We start from the raw sequence: 18,044 nt of genomic DNA, 5'->3' as shown, positions 1-18,044 counted from the left end.
CAAGATTGTTTGTGTTGCTATGTGACCAACAGTCTGCGCGCTAACCTTCAGGGTTAAAGGGTGAATTAACAGATATATATTAACTCCAGCATTTAAGACCATGCATTGTTAAAACAATCAGCAGAGCTTTACTTTACTGCAAAAAGTATTTTTTTTTTACTGTGATTATTTTATTTTTACCTAAAAATCTAATTTTTTTTTAGCCAAAACAAGGTCACATATTGCTGACTCCTTGGACTCTATCAAATAGAGTGTAGCCTGACACCCTACGAAGAAATCTCATTTCTGCCACTTGTATTCGTAATCTCGTTCTTTCAGTCATTACCCACAGCTCATGACCATAGGTGAGGGTCGGGATGTAGACGGACCGGTAAACAGAGAGCTTTATCTTACGGCTCAGCTCTCTCTTCATCACTACAGTCCAGTACAGTGACCGCATTACTACTGCTGCCTGTCCCAGCCTGTGGCCGAGCTCATGATCCCTCTTCCCATCACTTCTGAACAAGATCCCAAGATGCTTAAACTCCTCCACTTGGGTCCTTTCCCCTTACCTGGAGTGGGCATGCCATCCTTTTCTGGGCTAAGACCATGGACTTGGAGGTGCTGATCCGCATACCAACTGCTTCACACTCAGCTGCAAACCGCTCCAGTGAGTGCTGGAGGCATCCATGTGATTCAGCCAAAAGAACAACATCATCTGCAAATAGCAGAGATGCCACCCTTTAGCCTCCATGCATTATGCCCTCCTGAACCTGGCTATGCCCTGACACTCTGTCCATGAATATCACAAACAGGAGTGGCGACAGGGCACAACCCTGGCGGAGTCCAATGCTAACACGGAAAGAGTCTGACTTAATGCCTAATATACAAACACAGCTCTCACTCCAGGAGTACAGAGATTGAATGGCCCGGAGTAGTAGCCCTGGCACCCCATACTCCAAGAGGACCTCCCACAAGATATCTCAGGGAACACGGTTGTAAGCCTTCTCCAAGTCCACAAAACATGTAGACTGGGTTGGCAAACTCCCATGCCCCCTCAACAATCTGTGAGAGGGTGAAAAGCTGGTCCACTGTTCCATGGCCGGGATGGACACTGCATTGTACCTCCTCAATCTGAGGTTCAACTATTGGTCGAAGTCTCCTTTCCAGCACCTTGGCATCGACTTTCCCAGGGAGGCTGAGAAGTGTGATACCCCGATAGTTGGCAAACACCCTCTGGTCCCCCCTTTTAAAAATAGGGACCATTTCCTCACTCTGCTAGGCCAAGGGTACTGTTCCTGAGGTCCATGCAATATTGCAGAGGCATGTTAGCTACAACAGCCCCACAATATCCAGAGCCTTAAGCATTTCCGGACAAATCTCATCCACCCAAATGCCTTGCCACAGAGGAGCTTGCCAACTACCTCAGTGACCTTCACCAGGGAAATGGAACTCGACACACCAGAAGCCTCTGGCCCTGACTCCCGTGAAGGAGGCATGTCTCCCAGATTAAGGAGTTCCTCAAAGTGCTCCTTCTACCAACCGACAACATCCTCATTTGAAGTCCGAGTTTCTCCTCCATTGCCAAATTTAGCTTGAGCGCAGCCACCCTGACCGCTCCTGAGTCACCAGACAGTTGTCCAGAACCTCTCCTTGAGGCCGAAAGAAAGTCTTTTTCCATGGCCTCACCAAACTCCTCCAAAGCCCTGGATTTTGTTTTTACTTTTGAAAACTATATATATATATATATAGAGAGAGTTCTCCTACTTTATTTGACTCAAGAGTATGTAAAAGAATCATCAAAATCGCTTAAGTGATAAATATGCTATCAGACTCAAATCATGCTTTCTATGACATAGCTAAAACTGACTGAAGAACCTTCCTCTTTAGTGGTTTTCTACACCATTGTCTTCACAAGAGTCACACAATGCTGCAGAATCATTACTGTTCGCAAAACATGTGTTAAGCAATGCCAGAAGTCGCTCCAGAATTATGCAAATGAGCAAATGTACAGACAGCAAACAAATCAGCAACTGAAGCTTAAACTGTCTGTCTGCAGTCTGATTTTGTTGCTTCATATGCCTTGCTTCATATACCAGTTTGACCACCATGGAGCTTTTTGCTATACAACACTGTGCAAACCTGACCTACATGCCACTGACCTTCCTGATGGTGCCACAAAAGTACTGGGACATCTACAAATTTTACCTTCAGCAGCTTTTATGATTTTTACATTTTGAATGTGGAGTTGGTCCCCTCCTTTGTAGCTGTAACAACTTCCAGTCTTCTGACCTTTCTACTATTTTGGAGAGTGTCTGTTGGAAAGTTTTCCCATTCATCCAGAAGACCATTTGTGAGGTCAGATACTGATGTTGGACGAGATGGGCTGGCTCACAATCTCTGTTCTAGTTCATCTCAAAGGTGTTCGGTGGGGTTGAGGTCAGGGCTCTGTGAGGGCCAGTCAAGTTTCTCCACTCCAAACCCACCCAGTCATGCCTTTACGGACCTTGCTTTGTGCAGTGGGGTTCAGTCATGCTGGAACAGAAAAGGGCCTTCCCCAAACTAAGTTGGAAGCACAGAATTGTCCAAAATGTCTTTGTCTGCTGAAGCATTAAGATTTCACTTCACCGGAACTAAAGGGCCTATGCCACCCCTGAAAAACAACACTATAGCATTATTCCTCCTCCACCAAACTTTAAAGTTTCATAATGCAGGCACACAGGTAATGTTCTCTATGCATTCACCAAAACCAGACTAATTCAGCAGACTGTCTGAAAGAGAAGCATTCACCATAGAATTCGTTGCACCATAGAATATGTTTCCACTGCACCAGAGTCCAGTGGCAGCATGCTTTACACCACTATCCCCTCGTTTGGCATTGTACAATTTATTCTTATACTTTTGTGCAGCTGCTCAGCCATGGAAACCCATTTTGTGAAGCTTCTAACATGCTCCTAACTTTTGCTGATGTTGCTTCCAGAGGCAATTTGGACCTCTTTAGTGAGTAATTCAAAAGTTGGGACGCAGTTTAAAATGTAAATAAATGTCAACAAAATCAGACCCACATTTTATTCACAATAGAACATAGAACACATGTCAGATGTTGAAAGTGAGACATTTTACTATTTCATGAAAAACATTAACTTCTTTAGAACTTGATGGCAGCAACGCATCTCAAAAAAGTTGGGACAGGGGCAAGAAAAGGCTGGAAAATTAAGTGGTGCTAATAAAAAACAGCTAACATGATTGATTATAAAAGAGCATTTTAGAGAGGCAACCTTTCTCAGAAGCAAAGATGGGCAGAGGTTCACCAATCAGCAAAACACTACGTCTAAAAACTGTGGAACAATTTCAGAAAAATGTTCTTTGTATATCCCACCGTATTGTATACTGTAAATGGCAGATACCTCACTATCTACACTATATAATATGATCAAAAGATTCAGAGAATCTGGAGAAATCTCTCTACGCAAGGTACAAGGCCAACGATCAATATGGGATCCTCACGATCTTCAGACTCTCAGGCATGCACTGAAAACAAGCCAGACTGTCTAGGAGTCAGAAAGATGAAAGGGGGTGTTATGTCACATTTCATAAACTCATGTATCATCTAGAATCCAAAGTTTACTAGTTGTAAACACAACATTGTCAGTCGCTCAAACACAATTTACAAATGGGAAAATTGGTATTTTGCAGTTTCCAAAATCACTTGAACACAAAATTATTTTAACTGGAGTCTTTTCCAACACAAAAAACCCCCCCAAAAAAACACTTGATTACACAGCTTGTTCAATGGCATGCAACTAGGGCTTTAACCCCACCCACTTACCAATCAAAACAATTGCTTGTATGTTCAGTTTGTGGAGTGAATGTGATTTTTATGTTGTTTTTCAAAGAAAGGAAAGAAATATAATTTGCATTTTATGTATTTTCTTTTCTTATATTTAGATTTTGAAACAAAAATCAAATAACCATCCATATTTCATTTACAAAATTTCTGTTTCTGATATAAAAATAAAAAACACCAAAAGACACAAGAACAATGGCAGTCAGTACGTCACCATTGTGGTGATTTTTGCAGCCCTACCCACAACTGCTATACTGCTTTGCTTTTTATAACCAAAAATAATACCAAAAACATCAGATATTGAATATGTGTACATATTTCCAAGTAGTCCATAGCTAAACATGTTTAGATGCTGTTGTAATTTATGTGTTAGAGTTAGTTGACCATAATAAAGGGGCTACTTGTGAATGAACCTCAGTTAAATAGTGTTAAAAACATTTCAAGTCTTTCAAAAATCACATCTATGCCCCATTGGAAATATGGACTTTTTCACAAGGTGAGCTGTAATAAACCCCATAAGTCATGACTGGACATCAGGCATGACTGATGCAATGGCTCCGTTAGTGTGATTTGCGAGAGCACTATTTTTTACTTACAGGTTTGAATGTATTCATATTATATACTAACCAACAGGTACACAATAAATTGGCACAAGAAAGAATGTGGAATGGTCCATAAAGTCCATAAAGGTAAATGACTAATGACTAAAGGTCAGTGGCATAGCTAAATAAATGGCAAGCTAGGGTTAAAAATAATAGGTTTCACACATTATAATCAACTGGCCTGGGACAAATCAGCCATCAGCCTCCAGTCCCACAGAGAAGGATAATGAGAGAGGGAGAGAGAGAGAGTGAGAAAAAGAGAGAGCGAGAGGAGGAAAGTGAGAAAGAGAGAGAGAGAGGGGGGAAGAAAGACAGAGAGAGGGAAAGAGAGAGGGGAGGGAGAGAAAGAGAGTCAGAGAGCTGGAGAGTTGCAGAGGGACTCATTTTTCCTTCTCCAGGATCTGAGAGAGCAAAAATGATACAGAGAACAAAATAAAAGCAACATCTGAGCAACAAGAGACCAGGGGAGAGAATGCAGTGATAAGCAAACAAAGTGAACCATGAAATTATTCATTAAAACAGAGATGCCCAGTCCTGGTCCTGGAGATCTACCTCCGTGGAGAGTTCAAATCCAACACATCTAGATCTAAAATTCAGATGGCCCTGAAGGCTGTGAGTACCTGGATCAGGTGTTTCAGGGTCAGTATTGAGGGTAACATGGTATAAAATAATGTTTTTTTTCTGTACTGAACTAGTGTAACACATTGCAGTTTATTTTCTTGGAATCTTATTACAGTTACTGCCTTATGAATTATATTACTTTCTTTACTCATATGTCTCAAAAAGAAAAAATTCTATTACACCAAGCACATTTATAACATAAATTTCCTCTATATAGATTATGTATGGCTGTATTTGGATGTAATTGGCGTGCCTGTGTACTACCTGCATCAACTGTTTGGGTGACTTTGGATAAAATAAGAGCAGTGGACATGAACCTCATCTACACAGACTAGACTCTATTTTCATTCAGAATATAAACTTTTATTCAGGATATTATTTTAAGGCAGCTATTTCTAGGTGTTCAAACAACATTCACTCAGTCATAATTTAATTTAAGCATGGTCATTTCTTGTTCAAAGGCAGGGATGGTTGCAGGCCTTTTTTTCTTTCTGATTTTCCTTCGGATTGGCTGTTTCTTTCTAAATAAAGTGCCGAAAGAACAATTGGATTATGCTTTCCAGTTGGTAGATATTTGTATGGGTAATAAAGATAGCACAGAAGTAATGAGTAACAACTGAAACTGCTTACTGTATGTATTACAGTAACAAAAATAACATTAACAAAGCTTTATTGATAATGCACCTCGCTTAACACACTTAAAAGGAAGGCATAGTTGAAAAGCTCATTCATATTTTGTTTGTTCTAAAAAACACACTGTTTTAAGAGCCACACTCCCTTTTGCAGTTTTTTCGTTACCTGCTGCTGTGCTTTCCTGTCCGAGACAGAGCAGTTTCCAGGCCACAAAGTAATGCTAATGATTAGTAATACTCGTTTTGGAGCACTCCAGGACGGCTGCCTGGCTCATGGAAATATAGAAGATGTCTGAGCAGGAAGCCTTCTGGCACAACTCTGGAAAGGGGTGTCTTAATATCTACAGTGGACTGTCTTCTTCACCGGGTGGTTGTTTCGTGCTTCTAACCCATGTGCAGGAATCGTTCTGAACATCCTGAGAAGCATCACCAATCACAGACATGTGATGTCACTTTGTAATCATTGATTGCCCAAATTCCCTGACACATATGCTGTCTATTTCTGGTGTCTATAAAGTCTCTATAGATCCTCTATGCATAGCTGCCTTTTGCCTCTCTGTTAGCCTGAGACAGGTTGGCTCTTGCTGTGCTGACCTGAAGGCTCACCTCTGCAGTCATCCACAGCTTCTGGTTAGCATGTGTAGTGATAGTTTTAATGGAAATCATGCAATCTATGCACTTTCTAGCATAGCCGGTCACAGACATGGGCGTCATTATGTTTCAGTGCCAGCTCAGAATTTTTTTCATCTAAAGTTATTTTAAAAATGAGCTTTTCTTTACCACTGTCTATTTATAAACTTACACTGGAGCACCCGAGGTATCCATCAAGCCTCCCTTGACCACTCTATACTCTTTAAATGAAATGCAGCACGTTTAGTTTTGCAGAGCAGTGCCTGCTGCATTGAAGGTTAGTGTAAGTCCTGAAGAAACACAGGTAACAGCAAGCCTTAAGCTGACGTTCCACGGTGAAACTAACATGCAACTTGCTGTTTATGTTGAAACTAACATGCAGGCTTCTGGTTCCACTGCGGTCCAACGTGGCAGCTTAATTGGTCTTTCCCCTGATATTTGGTAAAACAACCCCTAAAACAACGAATATATAAATTGAGAGAGCACACAGAGCACTGGTCCCAAAACCAACCAGCCCACCGCAGTCTATCGTTACAAAATTTTCAAGCAACAGAACGAAGGAAGAGGCGCTCTGCAAAGCCTGGCAGAAGAAAGAGGTTTTCTGCAACAACGTTCGCTTTTATGTGGATCATGACTATCCTCCTGCTGTCCTTAAAAACCGCAGTGAGTATAGCGAAGCGAAGAAGGTACTGAAAGAAAAGAAAATCAAGTTTCAGACCCCTTACCCAGCGAAGCCTTAGGTCTTTCACGAGGAGGGTGCCAGGCTGTATCAGAGTGCGGCAGAGGCAACGAGAGACATGGCGTCGCAGGGATTTGTCGCAGTGTCAGTAGTGAAGCCCTTAACCGATTCAGTCCAAGAAGAGGCGTAACTTTTGGTGGAATGGCAAGTGGTCACTCGATGCCCAGATCACCGGGGCCAGGTTAGGGCTAAAGGACCCACACAGGCAGAGAAAACTGTCTCACCATTCTACAGGAAAAAGTTGCGGGACGTGCGCAGATCATCGGAGGACTGAAATATGAACAGATGTCTCGATTCAGTCACCAGGAGCAGATCAGTCACCCGTATATCCTCGGTTATTTTCAGTTATTCAAGACTTTATTTTGCAGTAGCACGATTCCTCCGCTCTCTGAGTTTTGAGTTTTTGAGTTAGATAAACAAGTCGGGATATGATAGTAGTTGGTAGTTCGATGGTAGTTGCCATGGAATTTTGTTTAAGTGCCCTACTCAGATTAAAGAGTGGGTCATCCCCTTATGGGTGCTCTGACTTCCCAAGCCCCCCAAGGGCTCATTTAAAACAAGCCTCAGTATTGGAAGCTAATGTTCAGTTACAATGTAACATTGTTACTTTGTTTTTGTTCACATTGTTTTTGTGTGTGTTTGCGACATTATTGGTGTGCTATACGACGTTCATAACAGGCAGGGGGACATGTAGGAGTTTAAGCTTAAATCAGAGAAGTGAGGAAATTTTGAGAAAGTGCGGTAATTATGTTACGAACCATGAATGACCAAGACCTTAAAGCAATTTCGTTTAATGTAAACGGGATATTACACCCATTAAAGAGAGGTAAGATTCTATTAAAAATGAAGAAAGAAAAGGCACATATTGTTCTGTAGCAGGAAACACATCTGGGCTCTTCTGAACATGAGAAACTTAAAAGAATGGGCTTTTCAAAAATGTTTTATTCATCTTATAAATCGGGCTGCAGGAGAGGGGTTGCAATATTAGTCTCCAATAAAATACCATTTGAACAAATATCCGAAACAAAAGATAAGGAGGGAAGATATGTTTTGGTTTCAGGGAAGGTAGAGGGCACTTTAATAACAGTATTGAATGTTTATGCCCCACCTGGTAGTGACTTGCCGTTCTATAGAAAAATGTTTGATTTGATGGCAAAAGCGGAAGGTATATTCACTTGTGGGGGAGATTGGAATATACATCTTAATCCAAAGGTAGATTCTACTGAAGAAACATCTGTGAAAACACTACATAAAAAACGAAGTGTACTAATGATAGAGTTGGGCATAATAGATCTTTGGAGAGATTTTAATCCAACAGGACGCAACTACACATATTATTCTCCACCCCATGATGCCTACTCAAGGATTTATTATTTTTTTATATTTAAAAGGGACCGACATAGAATACGCTGCATGGATATTGGAGTGATTGATCTGTCTGACCATGCACCTGTTTCATTAGTTATTCAAATGAATGGAGCCACTGGAAATACATTGTGGAGGCTTAATTGAAATATTCTGAACAGCCCGCAATTTAAAACACAAATGGCTGAAGAAATAAAAATGTTTTTTCAATAGAATGACGATGGGGAAGTGGGTTCGGAGATTGTGTGGGACACACTGAAAGCAGTTATAAGGGGGAAAATAATAGCCCATTGCACTTTTCAAAAGAAAATAAGACAATTAACATTGTTGGACTTATATAAAGAATTAAGCTCGAATCTGAACACAAAACAAAACAAAACCTGACTCTCATTTCAAAGATAAAGGTGATTAGGAATGAAATAAATGTAATATATACACAAGAAAATGAAAAAAAGATATTTTTGTTATTCACAAAATAAAAATATTATGAGTCAGGGTCAAGAGCTACCAAACTATTGGCAAGATTACAAAAACAACAAACAGAAAACATGATTTACAAAATCAGTGATATAGACTAAATTTTATTATATGATAGGGATGGAATACAAGAAGCTTTTAAAAAATACTATGAATATTTATACTCTCAGCCACACCTAGAGGATGATCAACAAATTGATAGTTTTTTGGGATCTCTTCATTTGCCTGCCCTGCCAGAAGAGCCAAATAAAGAATTGACGGCGGAAACAACAGAAGAAGAATTGAATAAGGCCATTTCTAGGCTAAAGTCAAATAAGTCTCCGGTACAGATGGTTTTCCTCTGGAATGGTACAGGATGTTTAGATCTGAGTTAATACCGAATCTTCTTCAAGCATGTAATACAGCTCTTTTGGAGGGGAAGTTACCACCTTAATGGAGGGAGGCTATAATTTCTGTCATTCCCAAGGAAGGAAAGGATAAAACAGATTGTGCTTCCCCACTCACGACACTGTTTGTATATTGCTCCCTGACTGAATGCATACAGTTGACTGTTGTGTTATTATTTATTTATTTATTTTATTTTATTTTTTTAATTATTTTTTTTTTCTCCCTTCATTGTAGTTGATTGTTTTAAAAATGTAAAAAAAAGGTATTAAGAGACAAAATTGACCTGGAAGTGATTGTCTCTCAAAATAAAGAATTCCAAAAAAGGAAAAAAAGAAAAGAAACTAACATGCAACATAAACAACATTTAAGTCCATTTTCTGGAAGGCGTGCAAAAGATTCTACTTAATACAAGGGACAAGAAGAAAACAGTTGAAAATGTGAGCAAACACTCAACAAAAAATAAAGATCCATCGATAAATGGATAAAAGACAGACATACAGATCGGGAGAAAAGGAATGTTAGTGACAGCTAGAAAAAACAAAGAAAGATGATAAAAAAATGCTGCAAATATGTAAATTACGCTTTGCACTATCGCATAACTTTAAAGTACGAAAGATATGATGTATGTTCAAAATACAAGATTCTAATTTGTCTAACTAGTTGAGTAACAATGTGCTGCATGCAACTTTGTATTGGAATTGCTTCATGGAAATTATGTTGCTGGCAACTTACAACATGCAACTAGTTTCATGTAAGCTTCACCGTGTAAAGCTAGTGTTAGATATGAGCTCAGTTACTGAAACTTTTAATCAAACTTTCTAAGCACTGATTTCAGAGTATAGATTAAAGGTCAGTGACTGTCTGTGACTAGGTTGAATATGGTCAATCACCAAAAATATTCAACCAAGCGTAGCTCTGTGGTCAAAAACTGACCATTAATGAAGGGCTAGTTACACATTAGTGTCTAACTGTTCACTAGTGAAGTGAAGCTACAAGGTAAGAGTTGCAATATTTGAACTGTTTCCACTACACAATCGACATGAAGCTGCTTCCCTAAATGACCTTTGCCTAGCAGATAAGTGTGGATAGAATCTTTTTGAGTAGTGTAATGATTTAGTTTTACCACTTGCAAAAATTTTCCAGAGGGTAATCTCTGAAACAGAACATGCAGTCAACTTCTAAGACTTGTGTAGAGAAATATCCCTGCAGATTTCTTTAAACACTGAAAGGAAGTCTGCAGAAGCTGAAATAAAGGTAAAAGGTGGAATAAACCACTGAAAAAATGAGATTATATTTAGATGCTGAGGCTGTAATTTTCTGTTAAATGTATGTTTCCTGCTTTTTTGACACAGGACAATGAATAATGTTCCATTTTGACTGGACAGTAAATTAATGAAATGCACATTATTGTAGATACTGTCATCGGCCTAAGCAGATGCAACACCAAACCAGAAAGTAATGGCTGAGTTTATGATGCACTCCTTAATGGCAATGTAGAACAGTAGGGTAAGCAGTAGACATTTTGGAGTGTGTGCTTGACAGAGAGCTATTATTGATCTTTTGTCTTGCACATAGGTGAATGTGAATGATCTGGAAAGCTCTGGTTGAGGGCTGGGTCTGTACCATGAGATGACGATTGCTGCACAATTCAGCTCCCCTCTTACACATGGATGAGTGATCTGATGCGTGAGTTTACCTGGGCTTAAGCCCAGGGACAACAAGTAATTCAGAACTTCTGTCTGGCCTTTTTATTAATTAAATTAAATAAATAAAATGATTCATTTACCCTCCTCTTATCCATACATACATACAATAATTATCTCATTGATCTTATTTGGAGCTGTATGGTCTAAAACTGCTTGTATCCCCAGGGCCTACGAGTTTAAAAGACCTCCAAGAGGGCCTAAGGTTAAAGGACAGCCACTCTTGGCTGGATACTTTTGGGTGATGGACCACTTTCAACCTAGCAGTGACGCTCATGTGCGAAATAACCCCATGAACATCACTGTTTCTGATGCACTCGTACCAACTCTCCATACCCTACCATGCAACAACTATGCTCTGCTGAGAATGGTCAACCACCCAAATACTATTTGGTCCAAAGTGGCTCTGTGGTCAGAAACTTACCCTCTGAGGAAGGCCTAGCCAAGGGGTCAGCAATCCAAATATAAAGAAGAGCCATTTTGTCCTTTTAACAAAACTCAAACCACTTTGGAAGCCATAACATTTTATATCCATTTTACCATCTGGGATGTAAATGTCTCAGTATGTGTTTATGTCCTAGTAATCTAAAAATCTAATATAAATAAAAAAACACACTTACTTTGTGCTGGTATAGCTGCTTTTCTCACATCTCCAGCAGGAAACTTTTCCTCAAAAGCAGAATAGTTTCATGTACAATGTCTCTCAACGTTCGATTTTTTACGAGGCTGAAGTCGCTTCTCATTCGCCAGCTTCTTGTTCAAATCTTCCCATTCCATCTTAAATGGTGCCTGAGACGCCAGAATGTCGCCGCTGCAACATTTAAGGTGGAACGGGACAATTGCAGATTAAACATATCAGGAAAACATTCGAGTGCTTATAAATTCATATAAGTCCATTCATCTCTGAATTATGTATGTTCGTCTTAAATCTTTCTCGTTGTTTTTTTGTTAGCTACTGGAAAGGCAAGAGCAGTTGTAGGCTACATTAACTCCAGTGTTTCTGAAACTGTATTGTGAAAAACTTTGTTAGAACAATCAGCAGAGCTTTATTTTACTGCAAAACAGGGATAATTTTATTTTTTACCTACAATCGAATTCTGCTGTGGAGCCACAACAGGGCATTAAACAAGGTTCAATGTGGCTCCGGAGCCGCATGTTGCTGACTGCTGGCCTAGAGTACACCCAAAAAAAAGTGTGCATCAACAGCAAGGTGAAGCAACAAGGGAAGGGTTTCTAATAAAGTGGCCAGTGAGCTCTCAGCTGGTGAGGCCTCAGTACAGGAGTATTTTACAAACTGTCACACTCCTCTTTCACAATTTTTTTTTCTAGCGAACCATATAGACAGCATTCATCCTGCTTGCTAAAAGAATAAATAGAATGAATCCATCATGCCTTTGAAAGGACACCTTTAAATTCATTCTCTTTAATATCTATTTTATATCTAAGCGCTTTAGCAAGCTAGCAGAGTAAATGTTCTAGCTGTTGGCTTGTTTGAAGGACAAACTGCAAAATTATTCTTCAGTACTCTTTTCTATTTTAATCTCGATGGTCTCCTGTAATTGCTCAATGTGATATGCCTGTGCAGTAGAATAAGACCTCAGAGCTGCCCCACTGTCTTATTCAATTAGTTAGATTCTCCTTTTTGTATTTTCTTTCCTGCGGTATGTTGCTTTAATAAAAAAAAATTCTTAAAAATAGCATTTCACAGGCATTCAAAAGACCTGGAAGAGAAGAGGAAGGAGAGAGAGAGAGAGAGAGAGAGAGAGAGATGGGGACAGAGGGCAAGAGAGGAGTAAAACAGAAAGAGAAAAATAGAGGAAGATAGCATGAGGAAAAAGGAGCAAGGAGACAGAGAGAAACTGCTCGTTTTTCTTTCTCTAGTATCGGAGAGATCAGAAAGGATTCGGAGAACAAAAGAAGGACAACATCTAAGAAACAAGAGAGGAGAGGAGAGAATGCTGTGATGAGCAAACAGAGAGAAGTGTGAAATTATTCATTAAAGTCTCCTGTGGGAACACAACTGTTCATGTGCATGTGGGCCTGTGATCTAATGCTCTAGGTGAGGTCAGGCTCCCTAAACACCGCAGCACTGTCCAAAACCATTACCATGCTGATCAGCCTCCAGCACAATGCTGATCACATTAGCCATGAATTTCACAGCGTTCGCCACTATGATTCAGCAGCGAAAGGGCAATGGCGTGTTGAGAGGGGGAGAAGAAGTCTGCTAAATGCCAAGTGCCATCACCCATGAAATCAAACCCAACGAGTGAGATGGCGCCCAACGGCATGTCCTGGGACTGCAGCACAGTTGGATCTAAAGGCCAGAGGACACAGACCAAACATTCTGCAACGAGCACCATCACTTGCAGTGAAAGAACTGATAAACCTAGTGAGAGAAAAACTGGAGAACTGTGGATGAGAAGAACGTTCCATAGCAGTGTGGATGGGGAGGAGGTATTACAGCAGTGTGGATGGGGAGGAGGTTCTACAGCAGTGTGGATGGGGAGGAGGCTCCACAGCAGTGTGTTGATGGGGCGGAGATTCTACAGCAGTGTGGATGTAGAGGAGGTTCTAAAGCAGTGTAGAATCAAGAGGAGATTCTATAGCAGTGTGGATGGGGAGGAGGTTCTACAGCAGTGTGGAAGAGGGTGGAGATTCTATAGCAGTGTGGATGAGGTTGCGGTTCTACAGCAGTGTGGATGGGGAGGAGGTTCCACAGCAGTGTGGATGGGGTAGAACACTGTAGCAGAGTGTAAACGGAGGGAGAATGCTCCAGAGCTGTGTCAATGGAGAAGAGAACATTATAGAACAGTCTGTATGGAGAAAACATCCTAGAACGATATGAACAGGGAGAACATTCTAAAATATTGTGAATGGAAAGAACATTCTAGAACAGTGTCACCGGAGAGAGAATGTTCTAGAGCAGTGTGAATAGGGAGAGAATCCTAAAATATTGTGAAAGGGAAGAACATTCTTGAACGGTGTAAATATGTATATAGGAATATAGGAAGATTATTCTAGAACAGTATGAACTGAGAGAAAATTCTAGTGAATATAGGAGAGAATATTCTAGGACACTGTGAATGAGGGAAACTTTCTGGGACTGTGTGTGTACGAGGAGAACATCCTAGAATATTGTAATGGGGAGAGCACTCTAGAATATTATAAACGGGGAGAACATTGTAGAATCTATGAATGGGGAACATCCAAGAACAGTGTAAATACGGGAAACATTCTGGGACAGTGTGAATGGAGGGGGGAACATTCTAGAATAGTATATATGTGGAGAACATTCAAAGGACATGATGTATTGGATGAACATTCTAAAACAGTGTAAATGAAGGGAGAACCCTCGAGAATTTATGAATGGGAAGAACATAATAGAACAGTGCAAATGGAGGGAGAACATTCTGAGACAATGTGAATGGAGGAATATTCTGGGGCAATGTGAATAGAGGGAGAACAGTATGTATGGGAAGAACATTGTGGAACACCATGTATAGGGAGAACATTCTAAAACAGTGTGAATGAGGAGAAAATTGTAGAGCAGGGTGAATAGAGAGAATATTCTAGAACAGTGTGTATGGGGGAGGCCATTCTAGATTCTCCCAAAAATGACTGACCCAGGTATGACACACTGACCGTCTGTCTGTTTAATAGTGGCTGGTCAGGGTGCTTTGGTCTTGCAGGGTGGTTTAGAGAATAGAGAGTAGTGGTTTGCATGTAAATATTCACATCTTTAAAAAACAGCTCACTAATTAAATAACCAGGCTAAACACACGGCTGTCTGTAGCCCATCTGTTGATGCAGTTTGTGTCAGTACATCATCATTGGTCCACCCATTTTTGGGTCCACTCTCAAGCAATCAGTGACATTACAGTCAAACAGCCCCAGCAACACCACTGTGCCTGAATAACAGCACAACACACACTACAGCAGCACTACTGTGTCTGTCACCAATGATACCTGGTCAGCTTTGATACTACGGTGGTCCCTTTTCACTGATGGAGGGGGTGGAGTGGGCTGATAAACTCTGCTACAGTCAGAAGTTGGAAACATACAAAGTTCACCTACATGGAAGGTGCTTCTGTTAAAAATGGCCAGTGAGTGTAGCTACTGGGTAGGTGCAGATAATAGACTGACACCTTGGTGCATAAATAACTGCCAATACAAATGTAGCAAACACGAACTGCTAATAAGCCTAGCATATAGGTTAGCTTTGCTAACAGCCTAAGGCTAGCTACAGCTGAACAAACAGTAAATTTATCTAACTCAAATGAGGCCCACCGGGTGCTTCCACTCTCTGTGTATCTGATAACACAGGCCATGGCCTGTCCTGGAACTGGGACACAGGCAGGGTGAGTGTGGTCCAGGGTGGGCCGGCTGGTAGCAGGGCTGCTCGTGGCTGTAGGGGTTTGATTGCCCTTGCGCCCTGCTATCTGGCACAGTGAATGTAGCTGCAGAGGCTGCACTGGCCTTTCTTTATTAGCTCTGACATTTCGCCAGCCTTGTCCCAAAGGCTGCAGTCTGTCCTCATCACAAACTAGGGCAACGGCAGTCTCCGTTACAGATGCTCTGTCCAGTTAGGATATTCTGCTGTAATGCAAATGCAGGAGGAAAGGCTTGCATTTACATGTCGAGGCCTGAACTTCAGATACAGCCCAGTAAATAATGATTTTACAATTTGAGTTTAGTCAAATTGGTCTTTGATATGTCATATTTCTTGTATTATATTATTAGATTTCTTATTCTATCTTAATATATAGAGGAATGTATGGTAAGAATTGGGTAATAATGATTATGTATATGCAAAAGTTTGTGCACCCCAATATTCTACACAGAACACAGACATTTGCCTATTTTAATATATAATTGCTTATTTGCTCAATTAAACTAGAAAAAATAAAACATAAAATGTATCCTGTGCAAAAGTTATGGCACATTTTATGCATTGTTTTCTTTTTGTTGATAGGTTGAACTCAGCAAACATACAGAAACCAAGCACTAAAATTTGCATAAAAATGGCATATTCAAGATAATTTAACTCATTTCTATTTACAACATCAGCAAAACATATTCATGGTCTTCAAATGTTTACATAAACCTGTCTGAATACACATTTACATATACAATCACAGTTTCACTAACTAATTAGCATGAGCATTATGCTCTAACTAGAGTGATCGTTAGCATGGTTATGGCTATGATTGTTTTTTTGGGTCATCATGCTGGAGGTGAGTTTGTGTATCAGTTTTGCAGCAATTTTATCACTTAAATATTGAACGTTAACACGGTTTCATTTAGTAATATTACTATGAGCATTTTTATTTCACAGAGTAGCTATTTTTTATTTATTTGCCAGCTTATTATTTGAGGCAGCCTCATTAAGACATTAATCAAGGCTCTTGATCAAATGTGTGATTTAACGTAAATGATAAATGTAAAAATGAAATGACAGTTGATGAAGATGGGGGTCACTGCCCTAACACTATAAACACAAACCTGTCTGCTGTTCCAGTCCAATTGCTAACTGTGTGTAGGTTTTGTATGTATAATATTTAAGGTCTACAGCTTTAGTAAATAGACATTGGGCCTCATTCAGCAATATCTTCCTAAGTTTATTCTTCAATTTGTTCTTGAGGAAGGTCCTAAGAAAAAGTCTACATTAGATTCATGACGTGATAAACTGCAAAGCTGTTCTGACCTTTGTGTGCCTGAGTGTCTGTAGATTCTGTTCTTACCTAAGAAAAAAATCTCAAATGAGAAACAGTGTTGAGCGTGAGAATCTTCATTAAAAATGCATGAGTGGGTTTTAAGAAGAAATTTCATCTTAAGGATGGTTAGGCCCATTATTCCTACAGTGGGGGTATTTTCCTCAAAAAATACATTTAGAACAAGGTTTAAGAACAATCACCTCCTCCTGCTGTACTCATATCCACATCCTTTACTGTTTTATTCAATATAAAGCTGCTTTAGATGCTTTATGAGTAAAGTTGAGACGAGGTGCAAAAGGACCTTAAAAGTGAGGGCTGAATGATGCTAGAGAAAAAAGGAGCTTGAACAAAAGTAATCAGAATGAGACATTTCTGAGCCAGAAGGCCTAATGGATTTGGCCCTGTAAATTGGAAAATGGGCTGACGACACATGTGCTTCTCTACGAATTTCAATTAAACCTAAATGTTAAAACCGGAGGAAGCAATAAAAGAAAGTTAGGGAGAGCGGGGAAAGTGAACGTAAGGTGATGTGTGCGCATGAAGGGCGAGGTAACATTTGAGTGTCATGTCGCCAAAAAGTGTGTGATATATTCTATCAGGAGTGATGTGCGCTGGAAAACTGGCGTAAATCCAGCGCAACAACCTTGCATGGTCCTAGACACGCCTGAGGGAGAGAGAGAGAGAGAGAAAGAGAGAGGGAGGGAGAGAGGGAGAGGGAGAGGGAGAGGGGGTTGGTAAATCCATCTCAGAGCTAGGTGAGCTGGGGACAGATAAATTTACAGGCCTGACACGCATCATCAGTAAGTGAGCAATGTCAGCCGTCAGAATAGAAACGGTGAACAAAAATGGAAATAAAACAATCATCTGAGCTCTTGGTCTAAAAGCACAGGGCCTTCATTGCTTCAGCTTCCTTACAGAGCTGCAGCACTTGGAAAAAGCCCAAAATGATCATTTCCATTTCCATGGAGAGCAATTCATTCAGTCAACTCGGAGGGCAATAAGGTAATGCTTGTTATGACAATGTTTCATAAGGAAACATTTCATAATAAAATCTTATTTTTCATGTAGTCAGAGCTGCACCCAAGTAACCTAGTACTGCAATGGATAGAAAAAAACTTGATACTAAGTGTGTATTGACTTTAGGACTGAGAGGAGATTCAAACTGGACTTGAAATGACCTTCTTGGGATGACCTCATAGCTACTCCAATGTAAATGCCACAAAGAGGCACATTCATTCCAGTCCAACTACACAGCAGACAGCTAATATTTAGATTAGCACACAGGGCACTCAGAGCATGTAGGAGGTCGAAATCCTTCTTTTAAACCAAAACTGACTGCTGTGCTAAT

Source organism: Pygocentrus nattereri, chromosome 5 (genome assembly GCF_015220715.1).
Source record: "Pygocentrus nattereri isolate fPygNat1 chromosome 5, fPygNat1.pri, whole genome shotgun sequence".
In the NCBI taxonomy this organism is placed as follows: Eukaryota; Metazoa; Chordata; class Actinopteri; order Characiformes; family Serrasalmidae; genus Pygocentrus; species Pygocentrus nattereri.
The sequence above is the reverse complement of the archived record's forward strand: the minus strand, read 5'-3'. Positions refer to the sequence as shown.